Source organism: Capricornis sumatraensis, chromosome 1, assembly GCF_032405125.1.
Source record: "Capricornis sumatraensis isolate serow.1 chromosome 1, serow.2, whole genome shotgun sequence".
NCBI lineage: Eukaryota > Metazoa > Chordata > Mammalia > Artiodactyla > Bovidae > Capricornis > Capricornis sumatraensis.
Genome location: NC_091069.1, coordinates 249903657 through 249921530, shown reverse-complemented (window position 1 = coordinate 249921530; position 17874 = coordinate 249903657). Strand labels below are relative to the sequence as shown.

The 17874-nt window shown below is 51.7% G+C and overlaps 1 protein-coding gene across 1 annotated transcript in view; it reads right to left on the bottom strand.

Annotated features, from left to right (window-relative positions):
* AGPAT3 (1-acylglycerol-3-phosphate O-acyltransferase 3) overlaps positions 1 to 16579 on the bottom strand; it is an 89333-nt gene extending 72754 nt beyond the window's left edge. Inside the window, exon 1 of the mRNA XM_068965049.1 lies at positions 16502 to 16579. The gene's annotated coding sequence lies outside the window, so the exon portion shown is untranslated. The remainder of the gene's footprint in view (positions 1 to 16501) is intronic.
* Positions 16580 to 17874: the final 1295 nt, after the last annotated feature.

Here is a 17874-nt window from a genome sequence, read left to right as displayed (position 1 = left end):
GTTGGAGCCTTCTTAAATTGGCTTGTGTGAGAAACTGGCCTCCACAAATGGAGAAGACATTTAACCGAAAGCGTTTACTTGAGAACCAAGTGTGACCTCAGAGAGGCAACCTGCGCACAGTGGAGACCGAGAGTGAGCGGGCTGTGCGTGAGCGTGTTGTCTGGACACCGGAAGCTCCGGCTTGGGTCTGAGCCCCACCGCATGGGGCCCCTCTGCGGGGGGTGCTGGGGGACACTGTCCAGACCCCAGTCCCGCTTCCATGCCCAGAACCGGGTCAGGACACATCCTTGATCTGAAGACCAGAGCTCCCATTCCAACAAGGTCTCTGGGGCTGAAGGTTATGTTTGTGAAGGCAACACAGAGCATCATTGTTAGCCAATTGTTAAGGGGCACAGGGGAGTCGGGGGAGGGACAAAAGAGTCAAAATGTACAAGCAGCTGCTGCTGATCCAGGCCAGGCCAGCACTCAAGGTCAGCCCTGGATGCCCCAGAGCTCAGCTCGGGCCCAGGTATGTGTGTCTCACACACACACACACACAGAGCAATAAATGAACCTGCTGAGACAGGAAGATGATCCCTTCTGAGCCCACTAGAAGGGAGAACAAAGCAGGACAGGCCCAGTTCACCCAAAACCAGAAACTGAACCCGCGGCATAGATAGCTCAGTTGGTAAAGAATCCATCTGCAATGCAGGAAACCCCAGTTTGATTCCAGGTCTGGAAGATCCTCTGGGGAAGGGATAGGCTACCCACTCCAGTATTCTTGGGCTTCCCTTGTGGCTCAGAGACTGAACTCGTGGCATAAACATTGGGGCCCCTGCAGAGCCCCCACTTGGTCTTGTCCCCAAGACACAGAAACACAGCTTCGTGCCCTGAGGAGCAGCCTTGGAGCCGCACAAGGACGGATGGGCGAGGCACCCTGCCTGCTCTGGGTGCACAGCCGGCAGGTGCCTCCCTGGGGCAGGCCGCCAGCACCTCTGATGCCCTCAGGGGCACTTTAGAGGGAAACAAAGCTCTGTGCCACGTGCTGAGCCATGAAAAAATCCAGCGCCAGGGTGAGGGGGGTTGTCAAGCTGGCACGGAAGCCAGCACTTCTGAGATGGACAGACCGGCATCCGGGCTGGCCACAGGCTAGTGGGCAGCGGCCTCGCCCATGTTCCAGAAAAGGGCCAAACACAGCAGGAAGTGGCTTCTGCAGAAACAAGACCCACCAGCCTCTTGCTTGGCATCTGAGGGGCAGAGGGGAGAAGCGTTGGGTGAGAGATGGTTGGGACCCTTGTCAGCCACCCAAGGACGCATGCGCCAGTTTGGGGAGGAGCTGGCGTGGGGCTCAGCTGTGTCCATCTCTGTACCCTCTGCAGGGCTCACGGCCCTGGGTCTCTTGGCCATGTGCCGTCATCCCTGGCAGCCCCGCCGGGACTCACCATCACCCCCTCATGAGGCATCGCTGCTCTGACACACATGTGGTGCCTCACGTGTGACACCACTTTACAAACTGTCTTCACACATGATGTTTTCTAACCCTCATGAGCCCCCGGGCTAGCAATGAAGAGCAGAGGGCCACTCCTGAGAAGTGTGAAGTCACTGGCTGAGGCCACTTAAGCCTGTGGCCCATCCCACACCTCCAAGGGGAAAATCAGTCTACCTGCCACCAATCTGCATTGTGTGTGCGCGTGTTTGTGTGTTAGCTGCTCAGTCGTGTCCAACTCTTTGCGACCCCATAAACTGTTCCTTCCAGGCTCCTCTGTCCATGGGATTCTCCAGGCAAGAATACTGGAGTAGGTTGCTATTCCCTTCTCCAGGGGATCTTCTTGACCCAGGGATGGAACCTGGGTCTCCTGCAGTGCAGGCAGATTCTTTACTGTCTGAGCCACCAGAGAAGCCCCGACTCGCACTGTGGACGTTAACAAACAGGGGACAGTGTGGGTTACGATGCTACCGATGTTCATCGTAGAGCAGGGACAAAGCCTCTGTTTGCTGGATTCAAAAACAGAAATAAAGTGGAAACAAAAGGCTACCAGGCACCCAGAATGGTGGTATTCTCTCCATCATTACTGGTGGGTGTGGAGACAGGTGTGGTCTCTTCACGGTAAGTCTGCTACGTGGGTCTGCAGTGTTGGGACGGGCAGGATGCACTCAGCGAGCCACCCAGGGGAATGTGGTGCCCACAGGACTCACCACAGGGAACAGAAAAAGCTCCAGGGCTGGCTGTTGACCTCACTGTTCACACCACAGGCCCAAGTGCAGCCCTGTGGTCTCTACCCAGGGGCGGAGCAGGCAGATGGTAAAGGTCAGCAGTGGGACGTGAAGTGAGGAAAGCAGCCCATAGACAGCCTGCACGATGTGAGGTGTGTGCGGGTGCATGTGTGTGTGTGTGTGTGTGTGTGTGTGCATGCATGTGAGCATCTGAGTGCATGTGTGTGCATACCAGCTGGGTCTCGGGCTGGGGAAGGTGTCCTGGCAAACTGACAGCTGGAGGATGAGCAAGAATCCACCAGGCAAAGGTCCAGGGTGCAGCCTCAGGGGAGAAGCCAAGACCGGGTTTTGAGGGGACAGTGAGGACCAAACAGAGGAGATGGCATCGTCTGAGCATCACCACCATCAGCAGGGGCTGGGGCAGGCAAGGGCAGGAACAGAACTGGGCTCACTGAGACAGAACCTCAACGGCCACAGGGAAGAGATCTGATGGGAGCGGGACTGGAGGCAGTCTTGGGTGAGGCAGGGGGGTGATGAGAAACACAGAGGAGGGGGTCGTGGGTGGGGCAGGGCCTGGCCTGGACACATCACCCCAGGAGGCATGTTCACGGGTATGGGAGAAACGGACAGGAGAGGACTGCTGAGGTTGGGGGTGCCTGGTCCAGGGACGCACAGGCTGCAGGGGACCCTGTGGGCCCAGGGTTTAAGAAGCAGAACTGAGAGGACAGTGAGCTGGGGTCACGGCCTCACAAGAAATTAAAACACAAGGGAGTCTTGGAGATCCACAGTGGACATGAACTCAGGCAGACCCCGCCCCACCAAGACAACATTCCAAGTGCCTGACAGTCTTTCCATTCATGTTTAATTTCTATCAATAGCTTTGAAATCTGACATGTTAGATTTACTAACCCCCTTTAAAAAATCATGCTCTTTCACCTTCACTGGTATATACCATACACTGCAGACGTATGGCAGTTTTTAGCTACCAGAAGCACTGTCTGGATGGTCTGCCTGTTCTAAGGCAACAGACACCACCTCCGTCGCATGGACAACAGAGAAGTCAATGGGAAGTTAAGTTCATTGAGGACAAAATCAGAGTCACGTTTTGCAACTGTGTCCCAAACTGAATAAAGCGCTTCACGGAGTGCAGGGAGCGAGGGCCTCCAACTTTCCGCATCCTGGACACTGCTCTTGTCCCTGGCGCGGCAGCCCTAGGCCAGGACAAAACCCCCCAGGTTAGCTGAGTCCCTCAGGGCTACTCCCACCATAGCTTTCCTTAACTCCCACAATCGCTTTATTCACCAGGATTTGTGTAGGTTCACCTTGGCAATCTCTTCAAGCTCTGAGTTCTGTTTAGGGGATCAAGTGCCTTCTCTGTCAATGACACCTTCAGAAGTCCCCTCTTATGAATCCAGGAAATAAAGCTATAATGGTTTATTTCTAGATCAGCCCCACTCCCGGGCTCCTGGGAGAAGCAGAGCCCCTCCAGGGAATCAAAGTCTCCTGAACACAAGATCACAGCCCAGGGTACAAAGCACATGAGAACTGAGTGTCAGGGAGTGAGAGGCAGCATAGCAAACGCTCAAGAAACTTAGACTCCAGTATTATTTCAGGGGCTTTTGTTGTGTTGGCAGTATTCTTTGCAGTATATAAAACAAGTAGGGCTTCCCAGGTGGCACTAGTCAAAAAGAATCTGCCTGCAATGCAGGAGACCTGAGTTTGATCCCTGGATTGGGAAGATTCCCTGAAGGAGGAAATGGCAACCCACTCTAGTATTCTTGCCTGGGAAATCCCATGGACAGAGAAACCTGGTGGGCCCACAAAGAGGTGGATGAAACTGAGCACACATATGAAATAAGTATGCTTAGAGATAAAAGAAGAACTTGGAACAAGTGCAAAGAAAAAAACACCAAGCAAGAGAAGAGGCAGGTTTGGAGAGAACTACCGAGGACATTTAAGAACGAGAAACAGGGACTTCCCTGATGGTATACTGGGTAAGACTGAAAAGACTCTGATGCTGGGAGGGATTGGGGGCAGGAGGAGAAGGGGACGACAGAGGATGAGATGGCTGGATGGCATCCCCGACTCGATGGACGTGAGTCTGAGTGAACTCTGGGAGATGGTGATGGACAGGGAGGCCTGGCGTGCTGTGGTTCATGGGGTCGCAAAGAGTCGGACACGACTGAGCGACTGAACTGAACTGAACTGAACTGAACTCCCGATGCAGGGGGCCCGGATTCAATCCCTGGTCGGGGAACTAGATCCCACTTGCTGCAACTAAAGATCTCACATGCCGCAGCTAAGACCCGGTCCAACCAAATAAATCAATGAATAAAGATAAAATATTTTTTTAAAAAGGAATGAAAACTAGGATCACTGAAATGAAGATCTTAATGTGCAGGTTAAGTAGCAGATTAGACAGAAGATACAGCTTGAAAACGAGAGGGGGAAAATGGAGGAATTCACCGAGAATGTGGTAATAAAAAAAAAAAAAAGACCAAAAGAGAAACATTAGCAAGAGTGTGCGGCTTGGAAACTGGTGTGAGAAAGTCAAGCATAAGGTGAGCTGAAGCAAAAGTCAACAGAAGAATGGCTGAAATTTTTCCAGAATTCCCGAGAGACACAAACCTTTCTCCTCAGGAAGCACATTGACTCCAAAGCAGGATAAATAAGAAGAAACCCACTCTAGAGATGCCACCATAAAAACAGAGAACACTGGATGTAAAAGGGGCCGCAAACACAGTGGAGAGGGGACCATCGCTCACCCAGGAAGGCCAAAGGGACCACCAGATGACCCCTGGAGACGGTAGGCAGTGACACGGTATGATCCATGTCTGTGCCCTCTGCCCACAAGCCTTCCGAGCTGAAATCAATAATAAATGTATAACCTAAAATCCCCACACACTTAGAAAATAAAAGTACCTTCCATATCACTCATGGGTCACAGAAGAGTAATGACAGATATTTAAACCCTCAGAAAAGGAGAAGAGGGTGCAGAGGACGAGATGGTTGATAGCATGATTCATTCAATGGACATGAACTTGGGCAGACTCCAGGAGATAGTGAGGAACAGGGAGGCCTTGCATGCTGCAGTCCACGGGGTCACAAAGAGTCAGACATGATCTGGCAACTGAACAACCAAAATGCTCAAGAACTGAACAATGATACTAAAGTGAAGTCAATCAGTTGTGTCCGACTCTTTGCGACCCCATGGACTGTAGCCAGCTAGGCTCCTCTGTCTGTGGAATTTTCCAGGCAAGAGTACTGGAGTGGGTTGCCATTTCCTTCTCCAGGGGATCTTCCAGACCCAGGGATCGAACCCAGGTCTCCTGCATTGCAGGCAGATGCTTTACCATCTGAGCCACCAGGGAAGCTGAACAGTGATACTGCTACACTCCAAAATATACCAGACACAGGACTATAGCACCAGGAAGAAACGTTTACCTTTAATTCTTATGATAGAAATAAAGCTTGAAAATTAAGAAACTGTGCTTACAAAGATAACAAAGAAGTTAAGCTTTCAACTCAATAACCTGTAAAGAGATCACCAGGGAAAAAACCCAGAAAGAGCAGAAAGAAATGATGACAATGGAAGGATAAATTAATGTCAGGAGAACCAAGAATGTGATGGACGTGAGAGCTGGCGGAGAGTCGGCTCTTTGTGAGCAGCAAGGAGACAGATGAACCTCTGCTGAGATAAACTGAGAGAAAAGAAAAACAAAAACAATGCTAGGAATGAAAGGTGGAGCTTAATGTCAAATCCATGGAGATTAAAAAATTAAGAAAATATTAAGACCTTTTTACCAAGAAATTGACAATGTATTAATGTGGACCCGGGGGTAGAGAGGTCTAAGATGACTTCAAGGTTCACACCTTTGAGGGTGGGCTGGACCTAGTGACTGGCTTTTGAGAAAAGTAGTGGAAGGTGGCCTCCAAGATGGGGTTTACAGCACTGAGTCTTCGACTAGCTGGCTCACACTCTCTCCCCATCTTGCTCTGATGGACAAACTGCCAGGATGGACAGAACAACTGGCAAAGACCTGAATCCTGTTGACAGTGTGAATGAACTTGAAGAAGGACCCTTGCCCTGTCTCGCCTTTAGATAAGACTGCAGCCTCGGTGACACTTGGTCACAGCCCATGAGAGACCTGGGCCCGAGGAACCAGCTAAGCTGAACCTGGATTCCTGGACCACAGAAACGGCGAGATGGAAAGTGTTGCTGAAAGCCAGGAAGTGTTGAGGTCACTTGTTACACAGCAACAATGCAGGTCACTCCTTAGAAAAATAACACCAAATCTTATTTTAAAGACTAGAAAAGCTGGACAGATCAGAAGCTAGTAAAAGAATCAATCAAAATGTAAAAATCTGTCGACACAAAAGCCAGGCCCAGGCCAAGAAACACATTACCTCAATCTCACGTGGAAGGCAACACCGCCCACTTGGATGATGAGATGAGTGTAACCCGGCCCCAAACCCATTGGGACAGGGCAAGAGAGGACAGTTACAAGCCATGCACACTTCTAAACAAAGGTGCAACAAATTCTAAACAAAATCTCAACACACCAAGTACGGTCATGGAATAAAACACATCACGGTTGAGATGGGGTATTTCCTGAAAAGCAGGAAAATCTACTCAAGTACTTTTACCACATTAACTGATAAAAGGAGAAAATTTTATATGATCAGCTCAACACATATGGAAAAAGTCTTTGATAAAGCAACATCTTCAGTCAAATATTCACAACATCTATCTGGAGAAAACCATAATTCAAAAAGATACAAGCACCTCAGTGTTCACAGCAGCACTATCACAATAGCCAGGACATGGAAGCAACCCAATTATTCATCAGCAGAGGAACAGATGAAGATAAAGGCACATATATGCCGTGGAACAGTACTCAGCCGCAAAAAGAATGAAATAAGGCCATTTGCAGCCACATGGATGGACCTAGAGACTGTCATACTTAGTGAAGTCAGTCAGAGACAAATACCATATGATATCGCCTGCATGTGGAATCTTAAAAAATGGTACAAATGGACTTATTTACAAAACAGGAATAGAGTTACAGATGTAGAAAACAGATGGTTACCAGAGGGGAAAGGGATAAATTGGAAGACTGGAATTTTGATATATGAACTATTATATATATATTAATAAAATAAATAACTAGTAACACCTACTATATAGCACAGGGAACTCTATGCAATATTCTGTAATGCCCTAAATGGGAAAAGAATTTTTTAAAGTGTGGAACTATGTGTAACTGACTCACTTTGCTGTACACCTGAAACCAACACAACATTGTAAGTCAGCTACACTCCAAAAGGAATTTTAAGAAGAAAGCAAGGGGAAAAAAGTATATATGGTTCCTATTTTTCAGAAAGAAGTCAAGTATTTGTATAAACAAGACAACTCTTTTAACTGGAAAGGGGAGTCTACAGAAAAATAAGCATTCTCTCTTTTATTTTTTGTAACTTGTTTTAAATGGGTAAGGTAATCTGAGGAGATACAGTAATACATTGTAACTCCTCCCAGCTGCACTATCCCACCCCTTGAAAGAAGTAACCATTTACCCCTTGAGTCTCTTCCCAGTATGTCCTCATTCCAACAGGACAAGAAATCTGGGAAGGGGTTCTTACCCACACACCCCCACTTCCATATAGTTGCCCGAAACCCTGCCGTCTCCCCAGCAGTGTCCCTGGGACACAGCACGCATGCTGCTGTGGCCATCCTGCCCATGTGGGACCACACACCAAGTGTGCCTAGATGTGGAGGCCGCTCTGCAGACATGGGCGTGCTTCTCTAACACCCCCCAGCTCACATTCACACCAGCGCACCTTGGCTCACGTCTGTGCCCACACCTGGCCCAGGCACTCTCTTTACATTTTGGCCACCCCGGTGGAGCAGGCCGGCATCTCACCAAGCTGTTATTTTTGCCATCTTCCTGATAACCAGTGAAGGTGAGTCTTGAATCGCTTCATCTCTTTATTTCCTCCCATCTGTTAGCTCCTTTGCTCCCAGGAGGAGCAAGAGGAAGATTCGGAACTAAGCAGCCTCCATACTTGTACCAACACCAAACGGGAAAACTGAGCAGATTCCCTGAAAACCCAGAATAATGACCAAAATGCCCCCATCACACTCGCATACAGTGCAGTCCTGTCTTGACAACCCTGGCCCAGGCAGCAAAACAGGATGGGACAATGCCAAAGGTGTAAGAAGGAAACAAACACTTTCTGTCCATGCAGAAATCCCCCAACTGGGCAAATTATAAGAAAAAGAGATTGGCGAGGTGCCTGGACAGCAATCAGTATCCAAAATCAACTCCCCTTCTGCTCAACACCAACGAGAGTTAGATTTTTTTTTTAAGTAAAAAAATAAATAAAATGTGAAAACACCATTTATAAAAGTAACAAAAATAAGGACACCTGGGAATAAATTGAACCACAAAGCATAAGATAGCGTGCAGAATAGGATGTAGAGAGCCCTAGTAAAACCATGTAAGAAGACTGACATTAATGGAAACACACCACCTCTACGGCAGGAAGACCTCATACCATAGACACGAAATCCACCCCCACCCCCACCCCCACCCCCCACCCCCCCGCTGATCTACAGAATGGGTGCAGTTTTGATCTAAATCCTTGACAAAGTTTTTCAGGAAACCTGACACACTGCTTTTAACACATACACAGGAAAACAAAGAGCAAGATCAGCCAGGTGCTCTAGAGACCCCGGGTGGCAGGGGGAGTGGGGCCCCTGCCCAGAGAGCAAGAGGGTCAGGTTGAGGGGCCACCCATGCAGACACATCGACCAGAGGGGCAGAGAACCCAGTGGAGGGAACTGGACACGTGACTGCCGTGGCCCCATGGGTCAACAGGGAAAGAGGGCCACCCGGCGGAGGCTGGTATCAGGACAATTGTACTCTGCATGGGGACAGAGCCCCTACCTGTCAGCACCCAGAAGCCACTCTCGAGGGATGGAGGGCTTCAGCGTGGAAAGCAAACAGTCCAACTTCTATAAGAAAACACAGGAGAACACACAAGTGACCTCAGGACTTCTCAACTGCATTCGAAAAGCTGAAAAGGTGGATAAACTCTATATTACATTAAGAATTTCTATTCATCAAAACAAAGTAAAAAGACCAGACCCACCTAAGCAAGATGCCTGAAGCACACATTAGGACAAAAGATTATTATCTTCAATGCACAAGGAAATACCTCATACAGAACCATATGCAAGGAATACATAAGGAAAACCCATCACCCAACAGGAAAACAGGTGAGGGGATTCACAGAGGAGGAAACGCATCCAGCAGTAAGTGCAGAGAGAGGCCCAACCCCATCTACCAGGAAACAAATCCAGGCCACCACTAGTCACGTTCTGTATCCGACCTATTGGCAAAACTCTCCCTATCTGGCACATGGGATCTTTAGTCGGGGCATGCAGGATCTAGTTCCCTGACCAGGGATGGAAACGCGTTCCCTGCCATCTTAGCCACTGGACCACCAGGGAAGTCCCTCCACTTGCAAAACTTAATGACAACTCCAGGTGCTGAAGAGCAGGTGGGTCCACGGAACACCCTGCAGGGGGCTGTGCAGTCAGAGTCTCTCCTATCTCTGCAAACAGCCCAGTGTAGGCATCACTGCCTGGACTTCCCCGCCCAGTGGTCCCCTTCAGAGAACGCTAGAGGGCTGCATGGCTCCACACATGTAACCAAGACGTGTGGACACAGAACATTCTATCAAAGTATAGAGCAAGATTGTACTTGCGGGATCATAGCTCAGTTGGTAAAGAATCCGCCTGCAAAGCAGGAGACCCCAGTTCGATTCCTGGGTCGGGAAGATCAGCTGGAGAAGGGATAGGCTATCCACTCCAGTATTCTTGGGCTGCCCTTGTGCCTCAGCTGGTAAAGAATCCACCTGCAACGTGGGAGACCTGGGTTTGATTCCTAGGTTGGAAAGATCCCCTGGAGAAGGCAAAGGCTACCCACTCCAGGATTCTGACCTGGAGAATTCCATGGACCGGATAAGTCCATGGGGTTGGAAAGAGTGGGACACAACTGAGCGACTTTCACTTTCAACACTTTCATAGAGCAAGATGAGGAGCGCCTTCCACTAAATGCATTTGGTATCAGTAAACATTACATTTTGCAGACTTCATCTTTACATGGACCTTGGGAGGGCCTCCTACAGGCACCCGGAGACACACAGAGCTCCTTTGTTCCCTGACTGACACCTCTCTGGGTACCAGCTTCTCCTTCCCTCCACCCATCCTCACGGACCCCAAACCTGTTTCCAGCAGCCATGCTTGAGATAGGAAAGACAGTTCTCCTGGTTTTCATCTGGACATGAAATCCTGGGGTCTTGTTTTTCATCTTTTTGTTTGTTTGCCTCTCTTGCCTGCATTTTGTCCTCGTTTAATTGGCTCACTGACTTTATTTTGAAAATTACACAAATATTTTAGACAAGAGGTTGTAAAAATAGTGGCCCACAGTCTAAATTCAGGCAGGAACATCTTCCATTTGCCTGCACAGCTTGTTAAAAATAAATAATTGCATATAAAGATCTAGGTTTCTGGCTGGTTTCAGCAGCCAAAGAGCTAGTGACTTGGTATCACAGCTGCATGGCATGTCTGCTGGGGGTCCGTGGCTGGGGGTCAGAGGCTAGGGGTCACTGGCTGCAGGTCAATGGGGTCAGTGGCTGGGGGTCAGGCAAGACACATCTGAGAGAAGAAGTGTACAGTCCTCATTCATGTTTGCATGGCCACCCTGGCCTAGCACTTGTCCCATCTGTGTTTAGAATTTTCACATATAGCTTTGTTTACCAAAATAGAAACATTTATACCTGATAACAGGCTTCTCTGGTGGCTCAGATGGTAAAGAATCAGCCTGCAATGCAGGAGACTTGCGTTCGATCCCTGGGTTGGGAAGATGCCCTGAAGGAGGGCATGGCAACCCACTCCAGTATTCTCACCTGGAGATTCCCCATGGACAGAGGAGCCTGGAGGGCCACAGTCCACCGGGTTGCAAAGAGTCAGACACAACTGAGCGACTAAGCGCAGCACATACCCAATAACTCATTAAAATTTAAAGAAGAGAAATGCCAGGTACAGAGCACTTGGGGCTCCAGGGAAACACCCTGCTGCCTTGGAGCTTGGAACTGAACCACAGGCCACCGATGCACTTTCTACCAAATGTTCTAGAACTTGAGTAACAGTAGTAAGTGCCCATCCTAGGAACCTGAACACACTGCCCCATGCTCACACATGTGTGCTCTGCCCTTTGTCATTTATCTGCAAGAGTCTGCTTCCTCTCATTGCTGGACACTCTCTTTTTGTATCAGTTCACCACAGCAGTCATGTATGGATGTGAGAGCTGGACCATAAAGAAGGCTGAGCACCGAAGAACTGATGCTTTTGAACTGTGGTGCTGGAGAAGATCTCTTGAGAGTCCCTTGGACTGCAAGGAGATCAAACCAGATCAAACCAAAGGAATTCATTCCTGAATATTCATTAGAAGGACTGATGCTAAAGCTGAAGGCTCCAATACTTTGGCCACCTCATTCAAAGAGCCAACTCATTGGAAAAGACCCTGATGCTGGGAAAGGTCGAAGGCAGGAGGAGAAAGGGATGACAGAGGGTGAGATGGTTGAATGGCATTACTGACTCAATAGACATAAGTTTGGGCAAGCTCCTAGAGACGGTGTAGGACGAGGGGCCTGGTGTGCTGCAGTTCATGGGGTCACAAAGAGTTGGACACAATTTAGCTGCTGAACAACAACAACACTACTTATAGTAAAGGAGCCAAAATAAACGCTCACGGAACCCAACAGACTATAGGGCTTTTCCTAAAACTAAACCAAAACTTTGCCCGGGCCAAGGGATCATTTTTACTGTCCTTCTACTTCTGTGGAGTCCAAGTCACTAAACTTTGTCTCTGAGGCTGTGACAGCACTTTGACACACAGAAGGCCCTTAAGACAGAACCTGCTTCCCGGGGTATGGGGGAGGGGTGCCTGCCATTCCTGGCTGCAAGACACAGGGTGGGGCTGAGGACCCCAGGCGGACCTTCTCAGAGCTGCGTCTGAGGCCCATCCTCCCAGTCCTCTGCCCTGTCTCCCACCCCACCCCACACAGGCCAGGCGCAGGATCACCCCTCCTCCCCTCCCTACAGCTTCCACAGCAGCCCCCCACAAACCTCCTGCACTTCCCACCTTGGCATCCTCCTCTCATGGAACCTGGACAGGTGAAGTCTTCATCCAACAATCTGACTTGTGTTAGTTTGGCGAAAATCGCTGCTAGTGAATCATATTTTGCAAGGTATACCATCAATTACTTTCTCTCTGAACCTAAGGATTAGATGACGTGTATCTTCCTAAGAAAAGGTGCATTCATTCATTCATTCACTCAACCAATCATTCCAGTTAGCCTGGAATAACAGTCTAATTAGAAACCAAAGTATGAAAAGCATTAACACAATCATCAACACATTCTCCACATTGAGGGTTGATACCCATGGGCTCACAGGCCACTCCCCTACCCCGGGGGTGCACCCCTGGGGCTCACAGGCCTCAGAAGAGCAGAACTGGTAAAGGCGTTCCTGCTGCAGCTCTTACTGCTGCTCCCAGCAGAACTCACTACTAACCTTCTTGCTGCTGGTTTCATTCCCCGCCCACTTTCAGAAAGGAACCGAGGAGCCACATCAATGATGCATGGCCTCCCCGGGCCACCTGGGGACAGGTCTCTGGGCTGCTGGCGGGCGGCTCCCACCATGAGCGCCCAGCTTCAGTTTTTAGTCCTGTGTGATGCCAAGTTCTCCTGCCTGGGAGAAGACTTCTGCCTGTCACAGTATCAAAGGACACATTTCTTTCAATTTGCTAACACCAGCATCTACAATGTATCCTATCCATGACCTTCTAGCTGCGCTTGGGAAAAGATGTGGCCAATTAAAGCACGGCGTCCAGGGCCAAAGGCCCCAGCCCTGCAGCGGGAACTTGGGCCAACTTTCCCCGCGGATCAGCTCCTCCACCTCCAAAAAGACACATAGGCACTGCCGCCCGATTATCTGTGTTTCAGTTTCTGGCACTTTGCTCGACACATAATCAGGGCATGGTGAATTCTTCTAAATAAATAAGAGTCTGTACGAGGCTGAACCAGTACTGTGTTTACTTAAAATCCAGCATTTTGAAACGAGCAATTTAAGGCTTCTTAGGTGGCTCAGAGGTGAAGAATCCACCAGCAATGCAAGAGACACGGGTTCAGCCTCTGGGTCAGAAAGATCCCCTGGAGAAGGAACTGTCACCCCACTCCAGTATTCCTGCCTGGAAAATCCCATAGATAGAGGAGTCTGGCGGGCTTCATACAGCCCATGGGGTCACAAAGAGTCAGCATGACTGAGCAAGTAAACAACAGCGGCAACAATTTAGGATTACTTTTAATCATTAGGAAGTGGTTTCAGAAACAACAGACTAAGTCCAAGTCATTTCACTTTACAACATGAAGCAACTTATTTAAAACCTCAAGCATTCCTTGGTTAACCAAAGTAAAATCTATGAAACTTCCAAGCAATCGTTTTACGAAATTTAGTCCAACCTTCCTGTAACTGTACATTTCTCGATGAGAAGATTGAGTAAAGATTCCATGTCATACAGTACAAATCATTAAGAAAGGAATAGATAAATGCAGCCAATTGCATCCAGTGCTTTGCTCTGGATTAATCAGCCACAACTTGTAACAGTGAGATATTAGAGTTTCTGATGAGGCCCAAGAGAGGAGAGAAAGACAGAAGCAGAAGCCACTACTTTTGCCCCAGGTGGACTCTGACGGGGTCAGGGCCTCACTGCTGAGAGCAGGGGATGGGAGTACTAACCTTCGCTGAAGCTGATCTCTGAGTCTGCGCCACTGGGTCAGGCTGAAGGCTGGTTGGAAGGTGTGTGGTTCGGAGTCAAATGTGATTGGACATGTCAACAACACCGTCCCCACGCCAGAAAACCCAGTAAATTCAACTCTTCTCAAACACAGTTTCTGGATTTCATTTCCCCTGTTTATAGGGATTTCAACATTTCCCTCCCATCTCTGATTTGACTAGAGATAAAAATGTTCACCAACTCAGAGCTGGACACGACTGAGCGACTGAACTGAACTGAACTGAACTGAAAAATGTTCACAGATGTTTAGCAGATTGATAGGGCTGAGAAGACGGCGTCCAAGGATCTCAGTTCAGATGCTGGTCATGCCGATCTGTGACCCACCCTTCAGGAGGTAACGAAACCTCTGGCTTTCCCCAGACCACTCTTCCCCAAGGCTGAAGTGCAATTCAGGGGTATCACATGTAAAGGCCTGATCCTGTATGTCAGGAACCACGCTAGCAAACGTGGGAAGCAGAAGTAAAAACAGACAGACAAGGGCCTTCCCTGCTGGTCTGGTGGGACTCTGCTTTGATGGCTGGTTAGGGCGCTAAGATCCCACATGTCATGGAACAACGTAGTCCACGTGTCGCAACTAAGATCTGAAGCACTCGGATCTTATATAAATGAATAAATAGTTCTAAAAAATCACTTTGGTGGATACACTTCTTCTAACTTCCAAAATGAACAACGTTCAGTCTGGCCCTGGCACCCAGACTTGTGACAGACACACAGAAAGTCAGCTGGCCCTCCCAGGCAGCGCAGAGTCCTTGCCGGAGGTGGCTCCTAGAACCCACACCCTGGCAACTCAAGTGTCCCCTGAGCCTCTTCCTTCATCTCCTGCCACTTTCCCTGCTCCTGCACTTTCTCTAGGCCACACTGCTCAACCTCAAACCTCCGGACAGAGATGCCTGGACAGGGCCCAGCACAGCCAGTCTGCATGCGCGTGGAACATGGAGGCACCTGTCCCCCTCCAAGGCCATGAGGGCCACGAGGCCCTGTCCGTGCTGAATCTCAGTCACACTTGCGTGCATTGTGGATGTCAGCCACACGGTGTGTGTGAATCTCAATCACATGTCCTCTTTTTTTATACAAGGTAATCAAGAAGGTTCCCTCAGGTCTGAGAAAAGGATACAGAAGTGAGTTGTAACAGGCCAACTCTGAAACTTTGAGGGAGAGGAGGAGTCGATTTAGGATGGTCTAGAAAAGGGGAAACGATCCAATTAGAAAAAGTTCAGAGTCTCCCTGAGACCCCCAGGAAGCTTTTCAACAGCAGAGGAAGTTGATTACCAGCCTGGGGATGACCACAACCAGCCTGCAGAGCTGTCATTTAGAGCCCCAGGGGGTCCCCGGCCTCTCCCACAGCACACAGCCACCACACACCACCTGGGATCTGGGGTCTCCGTGATTCCACCCTTAATATGGGTGTCAGTTATTCTAGTGAGACACAAGGCCAACAGCCCACCGTCATTTTTCCTTCTCATAAGATCGAATTTCCTACAGAAAGGAACCTAACTGCTCCAGTATTCTCTAAGAGGAGGTTTTATATTGTGCCTAAAAAAAGTCTGGGGAGCCATTTATAAAATCATTTTCCCTATTTCACCCAACTTCTTTCAAAGTTGGAAGAAAGGAAGAAAGAGAGGAGAGACAGAGAGGACCTGCACATTATTTGCAGGCAGCTTCATCTGCTAGTCATCCTCCCTTCCTGAGACCCTGGGAGGGCAGCATCAGGCGTCCCTGGGCCCTCTGGCCGGCCCTGGGGGTGAAGGTGGTTTTCCTCCCAAACAGCTCTTGGATCATTGACCGGCCCCATCACCTGACTGGAACCGTGGAAATTCACAGTCGGCCTTTGGTCCAAACGTCAAAGTCAAATCGGAACGCTCAGCCCCACAGCCTGCGGTCTCACCTGCAGCCCTCCCTCCCGGCCGAGCAAAAAGTGAAACTAACCCGTGGCCGCAGCGCGCAGGGTCGGGGGCGCGCGCGGGGTCCCCGTTGCCAGCTCCCCGAAACCCGGCGGGGGCGCGTGGCGTCCACCCAGAGCAGAGGGGCCCAAGGGAGTCCGCGGGGCGAGGGGCAGGGGTGTTGTTCCCTCGCCTAGCCCGGCTGCCCGCCCCTCCTAGGACGCCCCGGCCCCAGCCGCGCGCGCCCGGCTGCAGTGCCCCAGGCCGGCCGGCGAGGACGGGGACAGGCTTGGGCCTGGCCGGCCGAGGCCCCGGAGGCTGGGAGGGAACCCACGGCCCGCCGTCCCCAGTCCCGGCCCTCCAGTCCTCCCGCAGGCCCCGCTCCCGGCGGAGCGCAGCCGGCCTGCTGCGCCGCGGGGCCCGGGTGGGGGCGATCTGGGGAGGCAAGGGGGGCCGATCGCGGGCGGCGGGGAGGGGGCCGACCTCGGGGGCTGCGCCGCTCACCTGCAGCCGCCGCCACCTGCTCCTCGCGCGTGGCCCCGGCGTCGCCTCCGCTCCGGGCCGCTCGGTCGCTGCGCTCCGGCCCTGGGCGCGCCCGGCCCTGCGTCGGGCCTCAGCGAGTGCGGCGCCCGCCGCCCCCGGCCCCCATCCCGCCCCGCCCGGCCCGCCGCCCTCCGCCCTCGGCCGCGCCGCCCCGCCACTTCCTGTGCGCGGCGATCCCACAGTTCCGCCGGCGCGCGGGGCGGCGGGGACACGCGGGGGGGGGCATGGGACCTGCGGGGGGGACACGGGGCGGAGACCGGCCAGGGGGGCCGCGGGGAGGGATGCGAGGGGGAGCGGAGCGGGGACACGCGCGGGGGCCCGGGGGGGCGGCGGGCGAGCCAAGCGGACAGCGAGGTACCAGGGGACGGCGGGCGGAGCGCGGGGCGCAGACGGGGACAGGGGCACATGGGGTTGGCGGCCTGGCCGGGCGCCGGCTGTGAAGGGACGCCCGGGGTCCAGTAACGGACGCGGCTGGAGGACCCGGCGGTCCTGGGGCGGCGGAGCACGTGGGTGCGGAACCGGCGAGGTGGGTGGAGGGCGGGGACCCGCGGGGGGCACACAGGGCATGCGTGCGGGGTGGGCCTCACGGTGGGGGCGGGGCACACGGGGTCGGGGAGACAGGACCACGGACAGTGCTGACCGCGTGGACGCCCCTCCCCCCGGGGGCCCGGCCGGGCTCAGGGGTGTTACCAAGAATTAAATCCCCCCCGCCCCCTCTCCCCCGTCCACGGTTACCGCCGTGGGGGCGGGGGGGTCCCGGAGGCTGCACTGGGAAACGTCCTGGGAGCCACCGTTCCCACTGGTTTCAGACCCAAGTGGAGCCCCTCTGACTTATTTACAGTTGGCTCCCGGCTGGCACCGTTGTATATCTGTATCCGCTTTTGACAATGGAGGAAGCTTCCCTGAATGGGGGTGGCGTTTGCCAGGGGGGCCTCGGACCGGCCTTGCTAGCCCAACCCCTCCCCTGTGGTCACTGACACTGTCCTCTCTTGAGCAGTTGGACAGGGCTGCCTGCGTCCCCTCAGGCACCTGGCCCAAGGGAGCAGCCAGGCTGCACAGAGATAGAGGGTCGTTACCGCTGGGTCCGCCCCGCTCCATACCTCCATGTGGCCTGCCCTCTGCTTGAAGTCCCCACGTCCAAGGTGGACCTCCTGAGCTTGGAGGAGCTTCATTTGAAAACTGCTTACAATACCAGGTGCTGTTGCTGTCTGCTGTGCCTTATTTTAAGCCTCCTCAAATTATTTCAGAAAACACCAACTAAAATAAAATAAACAGACCTGCACCTGTTCTACTCACAGTCCCTTATCCTTGAAAAAGGGGAGATGTTTGCAATG